The sequence below is a fragment of the Rhinolophus sinicus genome, chromosome 1 (genome assembly GCF_057876585.1).
Source record: "Rhinolophus sinicus isolate RSI-liver-muscle chromosome 1, RSI-T2T, whole genome shotgun sequence".
NCBI lineage: Eukaryota > Metazoa > Chordata > Mammalia > Chiroptera > Rhinolophidae > Rhinolophus > Rhinolophus sinicus.
Window position 1 is genome coordinate 160,509,725 of NC_142501.1, and position 26,842 is coordinate 160,536,566.

General features: G+C 41.1%; 1 protein-coding gene across 12 annotated transcripts in view; it reads left to right on the plus strand.

Moving 5' to 3' along the window:
* The window catches only part of SEPTIN11 (septin 11), a 153,156-nt gene that overhangs the window by 540 nt on the left and 125,774 nt on the right, over positions 1-26,842 (plus strand). The window lies entirely within an intron of this gene.

The window sequence follows — 26,842 nt, forward strand, 5'->3', positions numbered from 1 at the left end:
GCTGCTTCTCTTCCCCGCGCACACCTTTTCTCTCGTGACAGTCGAGAAAGGCGCCGGGTGCGGGGGTTTCCTCCCGGCTCCCGCGTGCGAGGGGCAACTGGGGCATGGGAATGGTTAGCCCAAACCCTGTGTGTCACTCGGTTGTAGAAGCGGGTCAAACATAAAGGGGTGGGATTTCCGTGGTGGTTTCCCAGTGCATTGTGAGATTCCGGACACCCTCAGGCACCCACTCGGGTGACCGGGCCCTGCCCAGGATGTGGACAAAGTTTTCAAAAGGCCCCCTTGTCGGGGTGGGTGGAGGTATTAAAATGCTCGGTGGCTGGAAGGCCGGGGGCGGCGGGCCGGGGAGGCGGGGACGGTAGGAAGAGGAAGGGAGGGCGGTGCGTGGAGAATCGGCTGCCCCTCGGCGGGGAGCGAGGGAGAGAGGGAGGGCGATGCTCCCGCCCTGAGTTTGCGGGCGGGGCAGGGGCCGCCGCTCCTGGGGTGCAAGACTGTGCGCTACTCAGACCCGGCGGGACTTCCAGGGTGCGGTTTCAGTCTGGGCTCCGCATCCCGCGGTGAAAGGCGGAGGGGAGGGGAGGCGGCGGCCTTTCCTTCTTAGTGAAAGGACTAGAGCCGGGTGGGAAAGGCGGAGTCCTCTTTCTTTCTCTTTCCCCATTTCTTTGTCGAAGTTCAAAGTCCACTTTCGCCCCATCGGCTTTGGGGGCGCCTCAAGCGAGGTTCTGCTCGCTCTATCCACTCTTTTTCCGTTTCCTTTTCTTCCCCTTCCCACAACTGTATAGCTGCAGGTGGCGGCTTGAGAGATTTTGTAGATATAGACGAAAGTCCTTCGGAGATACTGGAAGCACGGAAACCCCAGAGGTGCAACAGCCTGCAGGCTGTGCTCTCAGACTCCGGGCTCTTCCTCCTAACTCCTCCCCAGACACGGCCGCCGGCCCGCCCCCCGCCCCCCAACCTGCGCCGCCCCGAGCAGTTCGCGGGGTTTCTCTGGGTGTTCTAACTCAGTTTGATGCTTTGCTGCCGAGGTGTTTTCAGAGACCTTCTCCGTGGTCAGAAAATGTGCAGTGGTCATATTGAAGTCTAACTGTGGGTCTTTCAGGCGTTTTAAACTCTAATATTTAATGACATACTCTTAAGAATTCAGATCTTCTCTCGCACACAAATTATGCTCTTGATAATTAGTGGTCAGAGTGTTGTTACTGAGGGAATTTGTAGTCTCTGGGCTAAATTTCTTCTTTTTTTTTTTTTTCTGGTGAGAAAATTGAGGTCCCGAGAGGTCAAGTTTATCTGGTTAAATCACCCCCCAAAATACTTATTTCCAGGGTACAGTTTCAGATAACTGAAATAACATCTACTTTAGATAACTGAAGAGCATCTGGGAATGCAAATGTGTGTGTGTGGGGGTGAGTGTGTGTGTCTTTTTCAGTAATACCCATTGCTGGTGCATTCTTGAGGCATGGGGGAGGTGGAAGAAATAATTTGCTGCACATTTTCTATAAATTAGTTAGTTCATATATGTCAGTTAAATAGGAACAGTATGTGGATTTAAGATTTAGTTGTGTGGTCATAATCATATCCAACACCAGGTCTGCCAACCAGATGTGAGCTTAATCCCACAGAATTCTTGTCTAAGACCTCTCATTGAAATAATAGGGGAGATTTTTTAAAGTGTGTGTACAGAGGAGGTAACTGCTTTCTCTGCACATTCCCTGTTGTCACTGGAATTAAAATTAAATTACTTACAGTTGAAAAACAGAAGACTTTCTTTGAGTTGTGGTATGGGTAATCAGGAATTGACTACGAAGTTGAAAAGTCTTTTCATACATTTCCAAGGAATTGCTGCACTGTTTCACTTTGTTCACTGGGTTACTGCCTCAAGTGTGGTGTCTGCAATTTGTCTTCAAAACAATTCCAGTAAATGCAGATTCTCCAAACATAGCTCCAAAGGATCTCTGCTGCATCCTTCACAGTTAGAATTCTCTGCATCTCCTGTTACCGGATCTACTGATTGGAACAAAAGGAAGAAAGGTTGTGGAGAGAAGAGAATCACTTCAAGGTTGATTTATGTGTGAGTGGAGTTTCCCTAGTTATTCCTTTAGCATCAGATTTTTTAAAACATTGTTTAGGGAAACATGATCATGTCTCCTTTCCCTACAAAGTGTTTCTCCTGTCCAGACTGAAGGACAGTTCAATCAAGATAATTTGCCTTCAATTTTAGACGTTCTTGAATTTGAACATCTTAATGTGACATTCTGGGTAAATATGATATTTTACTGGGCAAAAATCCTTACATGTCAAATGCAGTATTTTCTATTTATGAAGTGGTTATAATAGTCCTCCCTTATCCACAGTTTCACTTTCTGAGATTTCAGTTACCCATGGTCAATCTCTGTCTGAAATGATTAAATGGAAAATTCCAGAAATAAACAATCCGTTTTAAATTACGCGCCATTCTGAGAAGCATGATGAGCCATTTGCTCAGTCCCACCCTGGGATGTGAATCATTCCTTTGTCCCCCTTTGTCTAGCGTATCTAGGCTGTATACACTGCTGCCCATTCGTCACTTAGCAGCCATGTGGGTTATCAGATCAACTGTTGGTAGCACAGCTCTTGTGTTCAAGTAGCCCTCATTTTTCTTAATAATGGCCTTAAAGCTCAAGATTAGTGATGCTAGCAATTGGAGTATGCCAAAGAGAAACAATAAAGTGATTCCTTTAAGTGGAAAGGTAGAAGTTCTTGACTTAATAAGGAAAAGACAAAAACCTTATGCAGAGGTTGCTAAGATTTATGGTAAGAACGAATCTTCTACCCATGAAACTGTGAAGAAGGAAAAAGAAATTCATGCTAGTTTGCTGGGAGACCATATTTACATAACTTTTATCATAGTATATTCTTACTCTATTTTATTATTAGTTATTATTGTTCATCTCTTCCTGTGCCTAATTTATAAGTTAAGCTGTATCATAGGCATATATGTACTACCCGAGGTTTCAGGCAGCCACCGGGTGTCTCAGAGGGTAACCCCTCAGATAAGGGGGCGCCTAGTAATATCAGTTATAACCACTTAAACCTCAAGGCTAAATTCAGATGGTTCTTAAATGGATTTGTTGTTGACTGGAAAATAAAAGCTTCAGTTTAGTGTGATACTGTTTGTTTCCATTTAATCTCGAACCCCAGCTTCTCCATTTTCCCATGGTTTTGGGGATTGGCTCTGAGAAGACGGTGAAGCACATCTGCGGTTTCCAGAGTGTAACTGGTGATTAGCAAGAGCATTTGTCCCCTAGGGATGTGTCCGCATTTTGGATTGAGTTAGTATTTTTGCATCCAAGTCCCAGGACAGCTATTATCTTTATTTTAAAAGAGAATGATAATTTATTCTACCTGGGAATCAGCCTTTATGTAGCTGATCCACTCTCTCTTAAAGTGTGGTGTTCCTCCAATCATGGAATTTAGGAGTTGAAAGAGACTTTTAGAGTTCATTTGGTTCAGTCTCTTCCTCTGTGCAGAAATCTTTCCTACTTTATCCCTAAGAAAGTATGTGTTTAAACTTTTCCAGTGGTGGAGATTCCTCTGTGATATACTTCAGGAAGCATGTTTAATTGTTCTATCTGTTGAGCCAAAAGAAATGGAAAACCAAGTTCATTCATTCGCTCAGTTAACACTATTGAGCACCTCCCACCAGGCGCTGGGGATATATCTATGCACAAGAGAGAAATTCCCTTCTTACCTGGAGGTTTTATTTTCTGAGAGATTTACTGTCCGTGTGTATTAAAGTGACAAACTTCAGTGGCATATGTAAGCCATTTAGGGATAAAGGGAATTAGGTCCCTATTGCTGAGTCGACAGTTATGATGCTGGTAAAGGATCTTATCTGTCTGAGGATCATTGTAGACTGTTCCTGAAGATATGGTTTGTATTTAGCAGGAGTCAAGTAGGGACTGACAGTGAAATGTTGTTTTCCCTTGTTGTGAAAGTGCCATTTCTGGACTTGAGGATGTGGCCCCCACCCGAAGGGTTCTGGCTGTTGTACCTGGAGAAAGATTAGTGGAGCTTAAAAAGGTCCAGGAGATGGCCATCCAGATGATAAAGGGGTTGCCATCTAGGGGAGATTGTTAAAGCTTAAAACTCTTTAATCACTGATATAAATTATATGCACTGGGGCTCTATAAGCAATTATTAAGGAATCCGAGAAGTGTTTGACGGGCAGTAATCTCTGCTTTTTAAATCTTTTGAAAGATGTAGATTATTATTTTTTTTTTATCTTTTAAAATATCTTCTTTAAAAATGAGGTGTCTATATCACAGTGAAATATAGACCTTAGGAATTGATTAAAAGAATAAAACTACCCATATCACTAGCCTGATATAACAGCTCTTAGGTTGCTAGTGTATTTTCATCAACTTTTGGAGGTTTATACCAGCAAGCTTAACCCATCTCAAATAAACTGCTACTTAGAAACCAAACTGTGTGCCTGGGTGGACCCTGTCTGACTGTTTGGACACTCATATAATGAAGGAAACAGATTCGAAGGGACCACTCCGTGTCTGTCCAGACAATGGAACGAATGATTTGGATGGCCTACTTTGATCGATTGCCACCAGACCCAGTGTTTATACCCACTGATGATGCCACAGCTGATAATGATCTTAGAGCTTAGACTCCCTGGGGAGCAGGCTACAATCAGAGGTTTTTGTCTGTGTTTCTCTTTCTAGGACCTTAAACTTGGTTGGGGCGGAGGTGGGGGGTAGCAGCTGCTCTTGGAGTTTATCATTTATTGGGAACTGTCTTTCATAGCCACAGCCAGACCTGTCTCAATTGGGGTAAGTGAAGCCCAACCATGATTTAAACAAAGACCCAGCAGATCTGCAGCTTCTATCCTTTTCCCCAAGGAGACCTACTTTACAATATAATTGATACCCCCCTTTTTAAAATCCAGATTGACAGAAAACTCCCTTCCAGCTAAACAATACCTCTCCTGACCCACTCAGGCCTGCTGGCAGCCCATCAATGCAGCTGCTGTTGAACATAAAAACAGTAGTTGGGCTAAGGTGACACAGACGGGCTTCTAAAAAGAATTTGCTGGGTGATCTAAAATCCAATTTGCATCGTCTGTGGTGTGGCCTGTGGTGAAAAATCAGGCGTCTGTTCCCTGATATGACCAGAGCCACGGCATTAGAGCCACCTTTTAAGGATCTGGGCCAATGAGGGTGTTCCTCGCTCATGTCAGAGGACACAGGAAGGTGAGTTGTGTGGATGAATTCTGTCCACCTGCTGAGCTATGACCATGTGGACAGTGTGATATGTTGATGGAAGGACGGGCCGCGGTGGAGAGGTGGGCTTCATGCTTCAAAAAGTATGTCTTTGGTACCCAAGAGGGAGCTTTGCTCCTGCCTTTCTTTTTCTTTGCATTTAAAAAAATTGTAATAAAAATATGTATAACATAAAATGTATTTCCCTGTTTTTGATAATTAAGTAACATTCCTTTGGGAAGAATTTGATTTTTTTACTTTTCTGTTTTTTTTTTTCTTATAGAAGAATCATAATGTAGGTAGTTTAGAAATTTAAGAACAGAACAACCCTCAATAGCTTCATACATTGATCATCATTCTTGACTTTTTAATCCATCCGCTTTATCGGATATTTCTGTGCACTGTCTGTGTGCAGGTGCGGAGGTTATGAGGTTGAGTATTTGAGCTGCCATCACTGCTGCTGTCATCAGATTTCTCTGAAGGATGCGTAAGCAATAGAACTTAGGAAGGAAAGCAAGGTGGGAAAGTGTTCCAAGTCAAGGGAACAGCATATGCACAGCTCTGGAAGTGCGGCCGAGCCTCCAGAGGAAATCTGGTGTGGCTGTAACGTCGCGTTCTGGAGGGGGCGAGAGAGTGGACAGACATGCGGCGGGGCGTGTGGGGAGAGAGCAGAATGCAGTGCGTTCTTCAAGACATACGCATATTTACCACACAGCTCTTTACACATTTTATATTCTGTCCCCTTCAACTTAGGCTATCTCAGATTCTTGCAATTGGTTGATAGAAAATCCTGAAAATCTGCCGAGTATAATTCTTCAGGATTCAGGAGAGTAGAGGGGAGAAGACAAAGGCTAAGGGGAGCTGATTCCTTTCGTGGCCAAATGGGGCCCTGGAAGGATGGGGGAAGTGAAGACTGAGGACCTACACAGAGAGAAGGAGGACAGGTCCAGTGACGGCAGCCCCAGCCAAGGTCTTCTTCTGCCAGGCTTCTGTATTGAGCGCTGCCTCAAGATGTAGGATTAGAAATTCTTATTTTCTTAGACACTGAAGCAACAGAGTCCTCAAGGTTGGGGCTGAGGGGGAGAATGGCTGGGTTCCTCCCACCTTGGACTGCAAATGCTAGTCATTATTGTCTATAAAGAAAATTTTAAATCCATTGGCTTCTATGAAAGTAGGAGAAAAGTCTGTTATAAGCCAGGCTTCTCTTAAGACTTAACACCTTTTTTTATGCATCTCATCCCTTTGTACTGTTATCAGGCCAATATAAATTTCACCGGTCTCATGAAGGGTGCACATTAAATTTCCTCAGACCTACTGTTGGAAGGAAAAGCCTTGACCAAAACCCTCTATGCACGGGAAGTCTGCTGAGCATCTTGGTTTTACATTTTTTTCTATTTCAGTTACTATCAAGACAGTTATTTCAGTTTATCCTCAAAACATTCCTGAGAAGTAAATAATATAGAGAAGGAAACTGAGACACAAAAAAGTTGTCACCTACCTACTTTGGTACAGCCAGTTAGTGGGAGAGAGAGGCTTTAGAAGCAATGGCTCTGGAACCAGTTGCATACAGACCTACCATCTGTATCTGTCAGTTGGTATAAGTTATGCTGAGGTAACAGGTTGGCCCCAAGTTTTGGTGGCTTACACAGCAGTTTATTTCTCACTCAGTCCTCTGAGCTCTTTTCCACGCTGAGAGCCCTCACGACCCAGGCTGAGGGAGCATTCTCTCTCTGGACATTGACAGTCTGGTGGCAGAGGAAAAAGAGACGCTAAACCCTGAGCTGACTTTTCCAGCTTCTGTGGGTCACTCCCATACAAACTTCACTGGCCAAAGCAAATGGCCACTCAAATTCAAGAGGATGGAGGTGGATAATCATCCTTCTACAAAGAGTGGCTCTGCCAGTCACTTGACCAAGCTTGAGGGCCACAGGATTGGGAAGTAAATCCTTCCCTAGGGAGGGGTAGGGAATATGTTGAATAGTAAGAGTTCACCATACCTTCCTAGTCAGGGAACCTACTATAGAGCCAGAGGTCTTTACTATGTTTTAAAACTGTCTCCCTGTTTGTAATGAATTTTCTCACTCTAATTGTCCTATTCTGATTCCAGCTAGACATGGCAGAATGAGAGAGAGAGAGAGAGAGAGACAGAGAGACAGAGAGACAGAGAGACAGAGCGCCTGAATGAATAGAAGGCAGAGTAAGATTATTCCTACTGTTTACTCACAATGAGCTTGCAGTAGCATCAGCACCAAGTAAGTGATGGGTGGTGACCTTCAGGAAGACCTTCTGTGCTGCTCGCTTTGGCCCCAGCTCTGGGACTGTCCTCTCTGGGAAATGGTTTTGAGGCCATTAGGACTTCCAGCTGCGTGACAGAATTATTTCCCTTGGGAAGTTTCCAAATCAGTGCTTTCCCAGCCCGTCTGTTCCTAAAGGCAGACACATCAGATGGTACCCTTCTTTTCCGTGCTTTGTTTTCTCTCCACTGAGAGGCTGTAATATATAGCATTTTGGTCAAGAATGTGGGCTCTGGAGCCAGACTGCTGGGGTTCTAGGGTATCATCTCTGCCATGTAAGCTCCTTTGGGGCCTTAGGCAAGTGACTTAACCTTGTGGACCTCACATTCCTCATCTGTAAAATAATAACAGTACCTTCCTCAAAGATTCACTGGATTAAATGAGTTAGGATACAAAGTGCTTACAATGATGCAGGAAATATTTGTCCTCCGTGTAAGGGAAACAAATACTGAAATACTCATGGCATTCTACCAAAGACTGGGCTCAAAACAGAACTGCCATCCCACCCCACCCAGGAGGAAGTTAGCATTTGCCCCTTCTCCCCTCCCACATGTGAAATGCACAGTCTTCCCTTTTTCTAGTTGCAGACCAAATATACTCTCTTCTCGAAGCCTCCACTCTTTGAATTTTTTGAATTCCTGTTTTTGAGTTCCTGTAGCAGTGATGCCCCCACCCCTGCCTTTTTCTTTAATTTGTTTTTTAAATAAAAAGGGATTTTCAAATATAATTGTGAATGTCATTACCATCAGCAGTACGAGTATGTTCTGCTAGCCTTGCGCACGTGCGTATGTCCTCAGCCTCTATCACAGATTTCAGGGAGGGGACTGTTGTGTACCCCCCACTGATAAACATCTGGTTGGATGGGTGGAAATTGACCCTTGGGATCAGTTGGATAAGACTTGTGCTGGCCCACGTCTTCTCAGTCTACCTTTTGGTCTAGCTATTGCCATGCAAATTTTAGGCAGGTGTCTACCTGTCTACAGTTTTCTGTGCCAGGCGTCTCTTCTGTTACCACTTGGGTTCTGCTTCGCTCTTCTGACCTATGTAGATATCTGGATGTCCAAGGGAGTTACCATCCCGTGGGCCAACCCTAGACTGACGGGCTGGAAGCTGGTGGATAAATACTCTCTTTGGTCACAAAGTTGGAGAGTTGTGATGCAGAGTCTGTATGGCTCCTCAGAGGGTCCCAAATGGGCTCCAGCCCCCAGGGGGTAGCTCCGTAGCTACCCTTAGGATGGCTGTGTGTCCTTCCCTGGTTCACTGGGCCCCGTCCCCACTCCCGTCCCTCTGGATCGATTCCCAAAATAGCTACGCGTGTGCATGTCCTTGTCTCAGGCCCCTGCATTTTGGGGGACTGTAGGTGAGAACACGTTGTTTCCTGGTTTGGGACGCTTCTTTGATGCAAATGAGGGAGCATGAATGTTACTTTTGTAACATACCAAGTTACTCTGCACATTAAAAACATATGCTCAGAACAAACTGACCTTTTATCAGGTTTTTACAACTTACTGGAGGGCAGACTTAAATTGTTGTAAAAATTAGACTCAGAAAAGAAAAAGCTGGACACATCACCTAAACTTTTCTATAATTTTCATTTCTAGTTCTGTGGCATAGAACTCTCACATTCTCTCAGGATGGAAGTGCTTGTTTCTGAGTGCCTAGTACCTAGTGCCTACTTTGTTCTAGAACTTATTTAACTTAACCATTTCAAGTCAGTTATGTATTCTATATCTTAGAAACTAGATACACAGAATATGGGGGGAAATATGTTTTTGATACATGAGCTGTGAACTTGGGCCAAAGCTTAAAACTGTTTTGAGAAAAATCAGAGAAATTTTGCGGCGTACACTGTCTGCATAGATTAGAAAAAATGAGGTAATAAGTCTTGAAACAATATTAATTAACTAATAATAGTAAGCAATTTTAAGGGCCCAGATTAATTTAAATATTTGCCTGAGAGTTCTTAGGATAATTGTTCAAATCATCTGTTCACTTTGTATGAGCCTAGCCCAGAGGCAGCTTCTAATAGTGTAGCAGGGAACCTCAGAAACTGCATAAACCAAACTGATTCATTTCTCCAGTTCCCTCCAAATTTGTCACCTTTGCTCTACCCCTTAAAGTTTGGCTTGACTTTTAGTGGGGGTGGGTAATCTAAGACTATACCTCCGCCTGCTGGAATGATTCAGTTGTTTATCTATTACATACCTCGTCCTTTTCAAATACTTTCCCATCCTTAGTCAACCTCTTAATCACTTCTCTCCCGGGGAATGTTGAATGGGCCTCAGTTGAAGCACAGTTTTACCTCGGAGCCCTCTAAGCAAATCTTTTAGTTGTTGGTAATCAAATTTGCCCCATTCAGAAACCAAAATTCTAAGGTATTTTATGACCTTAAGGCTGACAAATTAATTTAGATAAGGTTTCAGCTATTGAAATGACTAAGAATTCATTTGCTGCTGCTCGCTGCTGTTCCAGTGCTGGCTTTTAAGCTGTGTGGAAGGGACCTGGAGTCTAAGTTGGGTTTCATAACCCAATCAAGGCTGAGGGTGATGAGGACTCTCGTGGACTTCGTGTAGGCATATTGTGGAGTGAGAATCACGGCTACATATTGCTAAATCTCTTTCTTGAAGAACTTGTATTCTTAGTCCTGAAAGCGTTTTCCTCTTTCCCATTCTTTAACTCAACAAGCATTGGGCGCCAGCCAGCACCATGCATGTGTGAAGATGTCTAAACCATATTCCTTCTCCTTCGCCACCAAACCAAACTAGAACCAAATCTACTTTTGGGCACATGAATCTCCTTCTCACTAAGGTTCAAACTCTTGGAATAGTTTTGAGATCAGCCGTGAGTTACCAAGTCATGTTTGTCATTCTCACTGTGAGTCTAGCAGCCTTGTTCAAGATGGCGCATAATCAACCCATCGGATATTTTAGGGCCTTCAGTGTTTCTAGTGTGCTCCGTGTTGTTGGAATTACGGAAGTATCAGACCTAGCTCCTCCTGTTAAGAAGCTGACAATTTAGGTGCAGAGAGAGGTCTGAGATTCAGATAATGCTCCACTGCCATGATGGGGAGGGTCTGGTCAGGCAGGCTCTTCTCACCACTGTTCTGCCCTCCCCTTTTTCTTAGTCAATATCGGGAACTTAATTCAGAATTTGGAGAGTAGGACCCATTTTATTTCCATTCTCTTCTCTTTTTACAGTGTAATTTGAGGAGTGCTATAAAGATAACCCCACTTTCTTTCCTCCTAAACTACAGTTAAAAAATGTATTCTTTTGGCTTACGGTTGGGATAAGAAGGGCACACAAAAGGAAATTGAAAAATTTTATCAGAATCTGGAGGGAATGTTTTCGAAATCTCTGCCAGATTAATATGTGCGCTCCATTCCCTCTTCAAAGCATACAACGGCCCACAATATGCCAAATGCTTTTGACGAGTGGACTAGGACACATGCATTTCTGTGCCCACCATGTTTACTGGATCAGGAAGCAAGTACCCATGCTTGTTGGGGCATTTGTTTTTTTCCAACCCTGCTTATGCCAGTGTAGTAATCATCCTAATTGCATAATTTAATATAATGTTATGTAAATTTATGAAATAGAAGTACAAAAATAAAGTTGCTTCTAAATTAGATGCTTTGGAAAGATTTAATAAAGGTGAAAATTTTGCTACAATGAAACTGCTGTGAATATGATAAGATAATTGTTAAAAGTTGGAGAAAATTTTTTGCAATGAAATTCTTTTAAATTCTGGCTCCACTTGAAAGAAACAAACTGGACATTATGGGTGATGCCTATGGGTTTCTGCTAGAAAGACACCTCCAATTGGAATTCCTCTGATCCACTATGATGAAAATAACCTATGTTTATATGTTTTAAGGTGAAATAAAATGTGTAGGTTATACTATTGTTTTTAAAATCCCAGTCTTTAAATGCCTTTTTAGATAAATTATTCAACACCTGTTCCTAATAGCCTTGGGTAAAGGGACTTTGTCACAAAACAATCCTTCACCCCAATTTCTGCTCCCCTATTCCCATATTCTAATACATGGGTTCTCTGCCTGAGAAGCATTGTGTATAGATAGCTATCCCACACGGGTAGATGGGGAAAAAGAGGTTGAGAATTAACTGGTTTTTCCTGAATTGAGATACAGATGTTTCTGGGAGAGTTAACTCACTTGACATATTTAACTTCTTTTATACCTGCTGTAAATGGTTATTAGGTGTTGTTCCCCCCCCCCCCCCCCGATTTCAAAGAGATGAAAGGATGCTAGAAACATTGCGTGTTTCATCAGTTTCTCTTAGTCCAGAATATGATTTTGTATAGCAAAATAATCTCATTTTGGAAAGTCAAGGTTATTTTGTGATCTTTTACATTCTCTCTGAGGTATACACAAGGACACACACACACACACACACACACACACACACGAGGTATGTGTTATTCAAGGATGGACTCAATCTGTCTGGAAAAGAGAAACTGTTTCATTAGATGTAGATGCAAACTTGGGCCACAGTCTTCATAGCCTGCCTGCCTGGGTATTTGTATTCATGTGCGTTGACTTTTGGGCTCAAATGGTTCATTCCAGCTATCCTTAGATAATCTCCCATCAGCAATTGGATTTAATTTTTAATCCCAACTGTGAGAAAATTGAGTGTTAAAAAAAAGTAAGTAGAAAGTTGTTTTTCTATTCCAAAATAAAAGAAGTGGGAGGAGAAAACTTAACAAATTGGAAGCTGAAATATGTGACTACTCCATTTCTCAAACTAAAACTGGAATTATTTTTGAGGATTTTTTTTCTTGTCTTTAAATACACATTTGGTACGTTCCTGCTAATTTGCACATTGGTTTGGCCACTAAACTCATGGCACACCCTGCAGTGATGTCCTCACTGAAGTTGTGCGATCCACATACTTTCCATGATTAGATTTCGGTGGGTGACGTTGATCTTCATAATAACCGAGGTGCTTTGCTTAGATGTTCTTCTTCACCCAACCCCTTCAGCACTTATTTGATCATCCACACTCAAGACTTGCCCAAGATGAAAAGTGCAGATCTTCAGGCCAAGTCTTCTGACTATTGGGTAGATCCTCTTCTTACCAAATGGAGAGCAGCACTGTCAGATAGAACTTTTTGTGGTGATAGAAATGTTTTACTACTGCATTGTCCAACATGGTAGCAGCCACCAGCCGTATGTGGCTATTGAACACTTGAAATGTGGCTGATGCAACTATAGAATTAAGTGTTTCATCTTCTTTAATTTTAATTAATTTGCATTTAAATTTAAATAGTCACATGTGGCTGATGGCTACCATATTGTATAGTGACGCTTTAGGGGTATAGTCTGGAAGTAGATATAATCTGATCTCCTTCTCTCTCTCTCTCTCTCTCTCTCTCTCTCTCTCTCTCTCTCTCTCGCCTTTTTTAGAAAAACTTTTTTATTAAGGAAAATTCCAAACATACACAAGAGTAGAGAGAACGTATAGTGAACACTTCTATCATATTACCTAGTCCAATCTTTTTAAAAATGTTTTTAGAAAAATTATTTTTCAATTACAGTTGACATACAATATTATATTAGTTTCAGGGTTACAACATAGCGATTAGACATTTATATTCTATACAGACTAATCACCTGGGAAGTCTAGTCCCCAGCTGACACCATACATAGTTATTACAATATTATTAACTGTATTCCCTATGCTATATCCTACATCCCCACTCAACCCAATGTTACATCTTCTATTTACCTTCTCTCCAACCTGTCTCCACTTTCCACCCTCCCCTCCATATTATTTTGAAGTAAATCCCAGCACATTCTTATCTTATTTTGTTTTAGGAGGTAAGCTGGGGAGCTGGGGGAGGGAGCGGAATGGCACCAGGGAGAGGTATTCAGGGATCTTCAAATGTATTTGTGATTAAAATAAAGCCTTGAAGTATAGTATATGGATGGTAAAAGATACGGTTTGACCATAAGTAGTGAGTACATAGATGAGTGATATTCTGTGTGCTTGAAATATTTCATCGCCATCATCCTCATAATAAAAAGTTCTGCTTGAGCCCAGAGATGTAACAGTTACTGTGCCAGGCCTCGCTTATTTGTGCTTATATTGAACTTTGGGTTCATGGATAATTTAAACATTTAAACATTATCCATATGCAGTATTTATGATCGAGCTTTACTGAATGTCAGCAGTGCTATAGAGTCGTAGGAATTTTAAAGAGTAGAAAGCAAGCTGAGGCTCATTTGTAGCCCAATCTCCTTGGAACACTTATTTCTGGAGAGTAGTAGCTGGATTTGAGCACACACTGAGTGGCCCTGTGGTTTCTGCTCTACCACACGTGCCAGGTTGACGGACTGGCTGAGTTAAAACTTGCAGCTCTACGTCACTCCTACCTAGGTTTTAAAATGGCAGATTCTCATGACCTCTTTTAGAGCAGAGATGTTATTTCTAAGTCTACTTGTGGTATTATAAATATTCATGTTGGAGAGAAATGTTTTTATAATTAACCAGTATAAAGAAGTCATTTATGAAATGTTATCTTTTGGGCTGAGAATTTATGCCTATTACTGGTGTAGATTATTATAGGAAATGCCTGTTTGTTTTCTGTATTTCTCTTTATAAAAGAAACTCTTGTAGCAAGCACATTTTGGTCATGTGGACACACTGAGGGAAATAATGCTTGCACCATGATATTTAAAAATACCTTTTTTTATTTTTTCATAACATAAAGCAAAATGGTTGCTGTGCTTTTGTGGTTGACTTTAGGAGCTAATAATGATTTTCTTCCTTATGATAGAGTGCAGAATACGTATATTCTAAATTTGGGACCCTATACTTAGGATCTCAGGTTCTAAGGGGAATGAATTTGTGATGGTAAAAGGATTTTGTATCATCAGAAAAGCTCCCAGGCCTTGGCTCAGCTATCCTATTGATGGAAAAGATAATATACTTTAGAAGAAGAGCCATTACAAATTTCAGCAACATTCTGAACAATGGCAAACCTATAGTTGCAACAGGATGTTGTTTCTTTTCCGTGGCCAAGTCTCCAGTAGCGTCTGCCCTTTGTGTTCCCTTGTCTTCTGTTAGCCGCGGTCCTGGGAGCGAGGGAAGAGCTCTGTGTAATCTTCTCATCTACATTGCAGTTTAGTTCCATTTGCTTTTATTCCATGGACCATGGAGATAGTGTACAGCTGGGTAACACTCTCCCTGTTAATGCTACCAGGACTCAAGATTTATGCCATTTTTGCTAATAATACTCCCTTGAAATGAGCCTTCTTAACTCCACTTGACAAGCGGTATTTGAATCCATGGTGGGGCTGAGAACAAGATTTAGGAAGGTGTTTTGTCAAATCAGTTGCTCAGTCCTTTTCATGCAAGGTAGAGACAAGAAACTACTAAGGCTTTTGAAATGACTATGACCTTATTAGGAAATGATAGCAATTATTTTCAGCAAAGAGGGTACAAGAGTAGTAATAGAGTACCATGTTTCTCCGGAAATAATACCGGGTCTTATATTAATTTTTGCTCCAAAAGACGCATTAGGGCTTATGTTCGGTGGATGTCATCCTTAAAAATCATGCTAGGGCTTATTTTCTGGTTAGGCCTTATTTTCGGGGAAACATGGTAGCCGGGTTTTTCAATGTATTAAGTTTACAGATTTAGACAAAATTTAAATTTAGCCATAACACATCTTGAAAAAGAAAATAAAAAATTCATATCATCTAGATCTCAATTAATGTTTCCACTTTATTGCAGTTGGAAAAATGCTTAACTTGGTATAGCCATAACGTTAATAAGAGATAGAAGTTTCCCTTATCTTTAAGATAGTTCATGGTCGATGGTTTCTCACACGGCTTTGGAAGGCTTCAGTTTGGTTCTGGTTGAATGAGTTGTGGCATGGTAAGAGTTAGGAAGAGAAATCCAGAAACCATCTTTGACTTGGGTGAGCGTGATCATTTCGCTTATTTATTTGAGGGAGAAAAATACCAAAAGGGACAGCGCTCAGATCTTCAAACTGCTGTAAATGGGCAAGCACAGGCCACCTCTTGGCTCTTACTGGTGAAATGAGGACCTTCATGGTGCCATCGTTTCCAGTTTTTCAGGAGAAGATGGACATTTAGAGTTTGAAGTGAAATTTCCCCATCTGAAAATGCAGGCAACCAGACCAAATATTTTTAAAATACTGTGTGGGCCATATAAACATGTTTGTGGGTCGAGACTGCCAATTTGCAATTTGATTTCCATTGGAAATAATTCATTTATTTTTTTGTATTTGAATAAAGAAACCATTAACGGGTTTTTTTGTTGTTGCTTTTTTTTTTTTTTTTTGGTATGCCTTTTAGAATGCTTTGACATTTGAACATTTAAAAGCACTTTTTGTGCAGAATGTGCTTGTTTTTAAAATAGAAGTGAAGCAATTGCTTGAACTCTGAGATGAGAGTGTATAGATTGTTTAAGGGCAGCACCCAAACTTTTCAGTTGTTTCCTTTAACAGGACATTTCCAAACAGATTTGCGCTGTAGGAGATCAAACTGGGAGAAGTAGAACCAAAGTTGACTGTTGTATGGTGTGACTAGGACCCACAGGAGAGGAGCAGAGGAATTTTTGAGTGTGTGCTAGTCCGTGCAAATGTCCCTCTCCAAAAACATGTGCTATGTATATTGATGGGGGTTGGATTTTTATCTTTTTGGTTGAGGTCCAATAACAGTTAATGGCTATTCCTTACAGGCTGTGAAATTATTTATGAGCTGGCAGTGGGATGATATAAAATGCAAGTGGATATAGGTAGAATATGGTCTGTTACCCCAAATTGCAATAAATTGTTAGTGCTGGAGCTAGAGATCACCTGATCAAGGGCCTTCCTTTGCAATGAGGAAGCTGAGGCCCAAGGAATTGAGCCCAGGCTTAAATTTCTCATTAACCTTTTCCTGTCCAGCAGGAGCCCAGCACTCTCCCTTTCTTTCCTCTTTTCTTCCTGTCTATAGAAAAATGTATTTTCTAGGAAAAATTTGTGATGATTAGAGAGTCTTGGGAAAACAATAAAAGCAGATATTTAGTAAACAGACTATTTAGAAAACATCTTCGTAAGAGGTTGATTTAGCTTTTTTTCTAATTGTTAGAACGTTTTTTATAGGTTAAATTTCTGTTTTTCTTTTTGTATGAGTTTTGATACCCTTCTTTCCAAAAGCCTACTCTTCCATAATGTTTTTAAGAAGCAAAAAACTGGTTAGATCTTCAACAGAAAAAAATGTGGCAAAATTACCTTTAGTTCTGCAGAATTTCCAAGTGGTAGGTTGAATTACACAAAGTAGTTGATTTCAGCTATTTCTGAACTACAAAAATGGTAGTTTTATGATTCAAAATACTAGCTTGAGCAAAAGGGTAGTAAGGAGTATTGGGGTTTCTTCCTATTCTTCTAAAGACATCCTTGGCATTTTATTTTATGTGGTCATTTGATCACTCAGGCTTTCTCAATTTATCCTGTTCAAACACTGTTATGCTGGAGCATTTTTACTGAGAAACGCGCACGTGGAACAGTCTTCCTCCCACGTGTTATGTTTGGCTTCAGAAGCCCAGCCTTGAAGAAAAGGAAGACGACCGCCAAAGTCCGAGGCTGGATTTGTTTCTACTTTTTCAGGCCAACAGAAGCAAGTCGGAATGGAAGTCTTGGTCAAAGCCCAATAGTTTGATATGCAGGTATATTAGTATTACACCTTGTAATGAGTATCTGAAACTCTTGAAAACATTACCCTGTCATTGTAATTGAATCCTAATTCTGATTTGGTGGTGGTGGCAGTGGTGATGGGACAGATGGGCCCACAGAAAGCAGTGTCGTAAACTTGAGATCTTTTCTTCTGCTAGTTTTCTGAGTTGAATCCACTGAATATTGGCTTTGTCCAACAAACTTTTGTAGATGTGGCATTTTCGTATTTTGGGGGTTACAAAAATAAGAGACATTTGAGCTCAGCTCTGACAGGGAAATGTTTATTTGAGAGATGTTATGACCTCCGAATCATATTTCAGACCCCTAATCAAATAGAATACATCTTTTGACTTTAGGCATCAAGGGAATTCATAATAAAAATATGCATTCTCATTTTTCCTACAAAATTAGAAAAAAGAAATCTACCCCAAATCCAATTCATAGAAGAAAGCCAAACCCTACCAACTATGTGGTTCGTAAAGATCAGATTGTACTCCAGCTGAATAAATACAACTAAAGAGCCATCACAAACATCTATTTGGCAATGGGAGCTTTCTGTACTACTTTGAACCAGAGGGTTAGTTAGTTAGAAATTCACTTCCGATATTTCAGGCCCATTTTGACTATTAGTTTAAAATTCCAGTGCTTACTCCAGTTCTTAAAAAGCATTTCATAGTATTTGTGTACAAACTAGAACTAAAGGGCCTTTTTATTGGGCTAAAAGGCTTTCCAAAGGAGAAAAGTATTGAGACTGAATCTGTCTCCCCTCCCCTTAATATATTTCTGCAAAAATGCCCTTCTATCATCTGTTCTCTTCAAGATCAAAGCACACTTCTCCAGTTCTCGCTCTTCCGTGACTTGACACCTTTCTTTCCATAATCGCCATTCTGCTCCTTGCAGGGCCCTGTGCCCGTCACACTTCCGTTTCTGCACGTCACTTTCTCCTGGCTTCTCACTCACTACACCTCCTCATCCTTCAAGACTCTCCAGGTCTCTTAGCTTTCCCCTCACCAAGGCAGTTAGGAGGACTAGATTTCTGAATTCCCATTTATCTTAGGTTCCTGTAATGAACAGATATTTTGTTGTACCATGATAGTTTTCATGCCTTATTCACTTTTGTTTCTTAAGTACAACAAAGAATAGTTCCTGGCAGCAAGAAGTTTCTCAATAAATGCTTAGAAAATAACTGCAGTAACAGGCCAAGGTTTCCGTCTATGTAGAAAGACTTAATCAGTAAAAATGATGGTGGCATAACATCCTCGAAGGAGCTTATGGAACAAACAAGAACTTAACGATCTGCTAAATTTTCCGCAGGAATTCTCAGTTATAATAGAACGGTTGAGCACATGACAGAGGGAGCTTTGGACAGCTGAGAAGTGACCACAAATGCCATGGGCTGAAGATTTCAGTGTTTTATTTCACCTGTTTCTTGTCTCAGCCCTGGGTTGGTCAGACCATTCCAACTAGAGTTGACAGAGCATAATGAATTTATTCCTGTCCATGAGAAATACCGCAGTGTGACGAGGTCAGGCAGCTTCAGTCAGTTGTGGTATAGGTAGGTAGTTCTCTCTGATGCTGTATTCAAGACCTTCCTCTGGGCTTATTTTTCCTAATTATTGAAATTATATATATATAGCAATGATTCCTGAAGCTATTCTGTGTGAAAATTAGAGTTGTGCTTTCAGTATTTTCATTTTCATTACTTATTACCTTTCAGATAGCTGACAACATGCTTGGAGAAGGTTCTAGAAATAATAGTGTGAGAAGTGGTTATTCATAGACATCCATGTCCTGTGGAAGTGAGGCTGTAGGATTCATGGGAAGACAAAGTATTTACATTTTAAAAGTTAATATATGATATCTATATGTGTATCTTATACAAACATACTTAAATGCCTAGCAGAACTGACATTGAATTGATAGAGAAAAAATTAAAACATAAAATATTGTCCATTATGAAATTGCTTGATATGGGAAATACCACACCAGGTGCTTTCTATTATCTCAGTTGAAACTGTATCAAACCTATGCTAGAGATATTATCCTCCCTTTACAATTAAAAAAAAGAGAGAGACTTAGAAGTAACCTGCCCCAAAGTTATTCAGCTCAAAAGCAGAGCTGAAACTTTTACTCCTGACTAACTTGTAGCCAATGCTTACAACACTATTCTATGCTACTTTATTTTTCGTATTAATTACAGAGGGATTTTTTTTCAAGTCTGTCACTTAAGATACTGATATTTAAATATAAAATTTAAAAACAGCACCGCAGATTTCATGCAGACCTGTCTGAAATGTGTGTTGGTGAAAGGTAACACTAATTATTTTTAAAATTTAAATCACTATATGCAGTGTTCTAGAACAGAATATTGTAGTGGTTGTTTTAGCTAAATACGTCTTAATTATGATCTTTGAATCTTGTCTGGGTGTAACACAACTCTTGCGAATATGCCAAGACTTTTATGAGCTTCTTGGAAGTGGGTAGTTAGTATTCACTTGAGAAAGTGGGGAAAAGAAACTACCTTAAAATGGAGACAATTTTGGGGCTATTTAGTGATGTACTGGTCATCGTAAAAGATCAGAATGAACCAGTGAGAGACTGCGTATGAAATGCCAGGTGATTGTCACAGTGACTTTTCTGTCCAGCTTTTGAAATATGGGAACAGAAATTACTTTTCTAAAGTAATTCTGAAGTAAAGATGGCCGATGGCTCCACAAGATACAACAACTTCTATGTGGTTAAGATACTTAACTTACTGTAATCATAGTGAGGTTGGCCATCTTTTCATATGGTTACTGGCAATTTGTATGTATTTCTCTGTGAGTAACCTACTCACATCCCTGCTTTCCCTCCCTCTACTCCCAACTGGACTTCTTCTTTCTATCTTATTGACATTCATTCTTTTTATATTCATTCTTCTCTCAGTCTGCTGTGTATCTCTACTTTTGTCTTTGGTGTCTTGCTGTAGAGAAGCTTTAAATGTGCCATCTTAGTTTTGGTGTCTTTTTTTGGAAAAGTAGTTCACTCTTCACTGCAGTTCATTTCATTAAGTTTTACAGCTGTTTTGTCTTTTGTTCAGTGATTTAAAGGAGACAAGAATGTAGCAACTGTTAAGAAACAGAGTCCATTCCTCCTGTGGGAGATGTCCTGAACTAATAAATTTTGAAACAACTCAACGCAGAGACAGAAAGGGAAGAGCTTGGAACCCAGGACATGAAAAGGAACAGAGCTTAAAAAATCCAGCCCTTTACTGGGCCACAAGCATTTAATGCTTTGTGATCTGAAGAAACTTTTATGAGATAATTAACACCTAACTTGTAATCAGCATATGAGTACACACTGTGCTGGGTGGAAGATAAACAAGGCGTCCCTTGAATTAGCAATTGGGTCTTTAACTGAGTTAGACATTTATTGTTTGGGGTCAGAGATCCCATTTTAACACTCATTTCAATTGGGTTATTTCCAGGTTTATAGATCAAAGTAATGTTCTTTTATTGATAATAATAAGTGATAACATTGAATACTCACTATACAGCAGGTGCTGTGCCTAAGCGCTTTTTTTCTTTTTGCCTAAGCGCTTTATATGCATTCTGTCAACAAACTTAGGGGTAGGTGGTATTATTATGTCATTTTACAAATGAAAAACAGGCTCAAGAAGATTAAATAACTTGCGCAAAGTCACACACATGGTAAGTAACTGATACCAGGATATCCATTTTTTCTGACCTCAGAGCCACCTAAATGTGACTGTTACACATTTTAAAAATAAAATGTATCTGTGACGGTACCAAGTGATGAGTCCTTGAAATCAGTGCCTGTTTTGCTTTAAAATTAAGCATCTGCGGATGTGCCCTGGGTTAGTTGCTCTTAATGGATGTGAGAAGTTTTTGCAAGACTTTACAGTTGAAATCCTTAAAACAAACAAACAAACAAAAAACCCCTTCCCTCCTGGGGTCCTTGCTTTTCTACTCTGGCTTTGCTTCAGTCTGCCAGGGTGAGGAATGGGTCACCCTCTCCTTCCAAGCTCTGGCCTTGCTCTCCAGCAGCCCTTCCTTCGGTCAGGTCACAGGTGAACCTGCATGTTGCTGTGGTGTGAGGGGATTAGATGGGCCTTGTCAGTGAGTGTGTACATGAGACACACACCGTGTGAGTATGAGATGGCCACACAAAGCGTGCATGAGGGAAGCAGCCTGCTTGCCGATGCTCAGAGCAGGACATCTCTCCAGGGTTCCGCCATCAACAGTGCGACTCCCCATCTCAGCACGTATTATATTTCATCAAACTGTCCCACACCTACCCTTCCACTTTAGTGAAAATGTGACACATGGCAAGCAAACAGGACAGAAACTAAAATGTGTTCATATGGAAAAAATGCTGAGGTGAATCACTGACATCGTGTTAGAGTGGGTTAAAAGTCCAGGTTTTGTTATTTCCTTTCTCTGAGACCTTGGGCAAGTTTCTTTATATCTCTGTGACTTAATTTCTACATCTGTAAAATGAGGGTGATACTACCTATCTTGCAGGGTTGTGAGGGTGTAAACTTTAAGGCATGCAAAGCACTTAGAATACTGCGTGGCATATGAGTAGAATCTTATGAATGTGAGCTAGTTCTGTATAGATTTAAAGCGATAAGCTGCTGTTCCGGACGGTGGTCCTGGTACTATTTCAGTGCACTTCACGGGCCTTTTTATATCATTATCTCTAACAGTTTTGGTGAATTGATATCACTTTTAGCTGCCTTGGTACATGAAGGCATTTCTGTGGTCTGTAGAGAAGTAGAGTTTGTTTGAGCCCCAGGAATACTGCTTCTGGCTTTGGGTCTGTCCTTTTTCACCCTGGCCACCTTTCCTTTGATCACTCAGCTGTAGTCCTGTCCTTTAAACCTAAAGAATTAGGTTCTCTCTCTTTTCGTGTTGGTGGTGTTCATAAGTTCTACTTGTGGCCGCTGAAATCTGGACTAACACATCCTGGGTGTCCTGTGTTGGACTTTTCTACTTCCTCTTCCTCTTCCCCTCTTCCTCCTTAGTTACCTTGTAGCTGTGGTGCTTGTTGACTGTTTACAGCTCAGGAACCCATGGTGATACTCTGCCATGCCCTGTACGAGATACTTTGGAGGCAAAGTGAACACCACTTGTGGTTTTTGTTGCTTGGGGTTTTCATAGATTGTCGAGAAGGAAAGACTTAAAGAAATCATGTCATCCATCTAGCTCTTTCATTTTTCAGAGAAGGAAGCCAAGACCCAGGAGAGTAAGTGACCTGCTTACATCCCACAGACTCAGACCTGGCGCCAAATCCCCTGACTTTTGCTTCTACTACAAATCCCAGGACAGCGGGACTGAGACGTTCTGGATAGGTGGTTTGTCGGCACATCTTTGCTGGTTTCCTGTTGCCTACCGGAGAAAACCCCAACTCCCCTGCCAGTTGCTTATCTCATGTTTAGGACCCTAGTCACTTACTAATTTATGGTGAAAAACATCTTTTAACAGTTTTGGAGGTGGGTTATAGATGGAATGAATCAAGTTTAACAGGTTTTCAGGACAGGTGGATATTTATATGAACCGCCCTTTGCATAAAATATAAGCTCTTGTTCAAGGTTACTCTTGGTGCCACCTGTGTGTGCACCTTTCGCCTGTGGACTAAAGAATGACCATCACCTTACAGACAAAACAGAAGACCATGTGAAAGGCCTCTCTGCCATCCCAAAGTGTTTACTATCACAGTGTCAATTTGGGACATTTTTTGGTAGTTGGTACACTTTATACCAAAACAAAGTACTTCCCATAGCCGTTGCCGTGGATTTTTTGTTGAAATTTAAATCCACTTCTATTATGAAATTTTAAAAATACTTCCTTATTAACTCATTAAAAATATCAGTAATCTCATTACATGTCAATATAAATAACAGTTTTATGAGCTGTAACTACATTTTTCAAAATAAAAAGTCAGTGAGATGAGATGCATTGTTTTACATTTTTACGAATCTTTTTTTTTTTATGAATCTTTTTAATGTCTGACTTAACAGAAGATCGCTGGGTCTTCAGAGCTGCTTCTCATTCGCTCTGATGCTGATCCAGCCTCACAGGTATGTGGTTGGAAAAGGAAGGACTTGTGCAGCCCTGAAAGCTTCCCGAGGAGGTCCCAGGGAACCTCTGAGCTCACTTGAGAACTCCTTTAAAGTAACCGTCCTCGCCTTTGAATCCCCACTATTTCCCCCACCGAGGAGCATTGAGTTTCCAGATAGATGGCGTGGAGGAGGACGGGAACACTTCTATTATTCTGACGTTAGAATTCTTAGTGACTGTGTGCTGACGGCAGTGTATAAGGTAACACTCTAAAGACAAACAAGAAAATGATTTAATGCAAATTTGTTCAAGTGTTTGCCTCTGGAGGTGGGCCTGAGGGAAAGGGATGCCATCAGGCAGGGTACTCGGGGCTTCAGAGTGTTGGGTAACGTTCTGTTTCTTGGGCTGCGTGGTGGGTATGGTAAATGGGTATCTGTGCTGTTTTCTTTACATGGTAAAGGACGTTACGACACTCATAGTTAAAGAGAGCTCTGGTTTCTTGTATTAGGAGAAATAGTGAATCTGTTTTTTTCCTCATTCAATCTTTTCTGCTTTTTTTGGCTTGGAGCTCTTGAATCTTTTTAGGATTCAAATCCAAAACACCTGTTTGGATACGTGAGTAACGGCTATATCCATCACGGTCATTTTTCATTTCCTATACTGTGTTAGCATATAATGTAAGGCTTGTGATTCTCTCACTGTTGTACGAAAAAACAAAATAGGAGACTCTTAAGCTCAAGTATGGGGCTAGAATCACGAGATCTCTTGGGGTGGGGATGGTCTGGTGACAGTGACCTCCCAACGTTCTGAGCTTTCTGTGTCACTTTGGTTCAGGCCCAGATGGGCTGGTTGGTTGTTTTGCTTTCTACTAGATAATAGGGTGGCTTTGTGGTCTCAAAACTATATTAAGTAATGCTTCTTGGACAGGGTAACCCACAATTGATTTGCATTTGGATCCAGTCCTCTGTTGTGTCTTCTCATTTGGCTTAAGTATTTTATACTTCTGCTTTGATGACTGAATACTTCTGGTAAGGTTTTAGTTGAAGTCTGCTAGCCATTCCAATGTAGGCGCTGGCAACATGTCTCCTCTTCCCCGTTTGTGAGTGATGGAATCCCATCATTTAAGAGCTAGAGATTATTTATGTACCCTTCCTCCACCACCCCTCTCCTCTCATCTGTGTTACAGATGGTGAAACAAGCCCAGAGAAGTGGTAGTGCCTGTCATTTAAAGAAGAAATAGGGTTGGAAGCCCTGGAGGATTTTTAGCTATGGAATGTGATGGCTAAAGGAGCTTCGTATGTGTGTGTGCTTATTTGTTTTAAGGTAGATTAGTCCAGCTACACAATATAATATGGACCAGGTGGAGAAAAGAGTATAGTACTCTTAAAAAAAATCATGTTTGGTGGGAGGGAAATTTAGACCATAGGAAGAAGCTCAGGAGGAAGCAACTACCAATTTTTATTAGAGGAGGAGAAAATGGTATTAAATAATATGTGACTTTAAATTTATTAAAGTTTGATTTTAGAATGCTTTGCCATTTGTTGCACTTGCAGAAATATTATTGCCTAGATAGATGACACTTGAATATGTTTTCCACATGCCTGAGTAAACTAGTTGTAATTGCCTCCTGGATTGTTAGGAAACCCAAAAACAAAAACAAAAAAATAAACAGGTATTTTGTGTTGGTGCCACAGAAGCTGGTGGTTTGAACATCTGCTTCAAGTATCAAGCTACAGAGAAGTACATGTAAAGGGATGTGAGTCCAACTCAAATGCCGTCAGAGATGCATTAAGTGAAACAACGTAGTGAGACAGCGAGTGCCTCACTCAGGGCAGGCATCAGAAATTCTGCACATTAGATTCCCTGAAGGTGAAAATATCACCAGCTTTAAAAGGTTTATTTTTTAATATGAGCTCAAAGAAAAGTGGATAATGGTGTTCCATCAGTAAATCAATAGCTATTTTCTCTTTAGTTTAAACTTAAATATCTATAGTGCTAAACCTCTTTAGCCCTTCTCCGCTAGGTAGGTTGAAAGAATGAAGCGAGGTGTTCTCTCATCCCAAAAGATGCATTTTTTGTTGTAGAATAATTGAGTTGATAAAATGGCTTGCCAGATCCTTGCACATGAGACTAGTAGAGAGGGGTACAGAAAATATTTCTTCTTCCCTAGCCCTTACTACCAAAAGTTTCTGTTTGTTTCTTTATTTTGGAATACAGCCATATTGCTCCTCAGTGATCTATGAGAAGCAGAGGAGGAAGTGATAGGAATTTCTGATGTGGTAGGTCATGTGGTTTTAAGCAGTCAGGACTGCTAACTGCACCGTCTTCTCTCTGATGCGTTTTCTTTGCATCTTCTGTGTGAGCTTTGGTTGATTTTTCTCTGCAGCTGGTTTTCATAGCTTTGCCAGAGAGAACCAAGAAAGGAGGCTTGATCATCTTTTTACATGAGCGAGTATAGGCTGTAGGCTTCTCAACTTTAACCTGTAATCTGTAGGTTAGACTTGTTACTTCGGGGTGAGAAATACAGGAAATCCACTCCAGTAGTTGGTGATAGAAATGCATCTCTTCTCACATTCTGCCTCCTCTTGCTTTCTGCTTTCCCCACTCCCCTGATCACCCACCTTACTTTCCTTATGTGTTCCCACATGGTGGCGTAGGGCCTGTGTGCATGGCAGCGCTACCTCTCCTACTGTTTCTGACATGGGGAGACGGTGACCCCTGTACAGTAATGCACTCGTGTGGGTGTGTGGATGTCCCACGGGGCCAACACACGATCACTTGGTGGTTTGTACAAGGTTGGCTAGAAGTAGCTTTTTAGGCTCTCAGGCCTTCCGAATGTGCTGACAAGGGCTTTGAAGGCTGCCTGCCTGGCTTTGAACCACTGCTTATTTGCTGCATGTCTCTGAGCAGCTCAGTTTCTGAGTTTCAGTTACCTTGCACTATACAATGGGAGCAATAATAGTACACATCTCAGAGGTGGTGGTGAAAGATAAGTGAGTTCAATGTAAAGCACCCAGGATAGTACCTGGAATGAATCTCACACACGTGCACACACACACACACACACACACACACTCTCACAGCCACGTGCAGCTTAGTGATGGGGACGGGTTCTGAGAAATACATCATGAGGTGATTTCATTGCTGAGTAAACATCATAGATGCACTTACACAAACCTAAATGGTAAAGCCCACTGCACACCGAGGCCGTATGGCGTAGCTTACTGCTCCGCAGGCCAGGAAACATCATTTTCCCTCTATCCTTCTGGTTTCTTAGCTGAGACATTCCTGTAATAAAAGATTAACAGGAGAAAAACGAAAGTTCAATAACATGTATACCTCTTGTGTGCAAGGGAGAGATGCAGGAAAACTGAGGAACTCGTTAAAATGGCTGAAGCCACCCCCTTAAATACCATCTTTCGCTGAAGGCTAAAGAAGATGTTGGGGTGGGGGGGTTGGGGGGTCAGTTACAGGAGGTTACCAGGAAAAGCAACAAGGGGAAGGTTGTTATGGAGATAAATGGTTGTCTTCTGC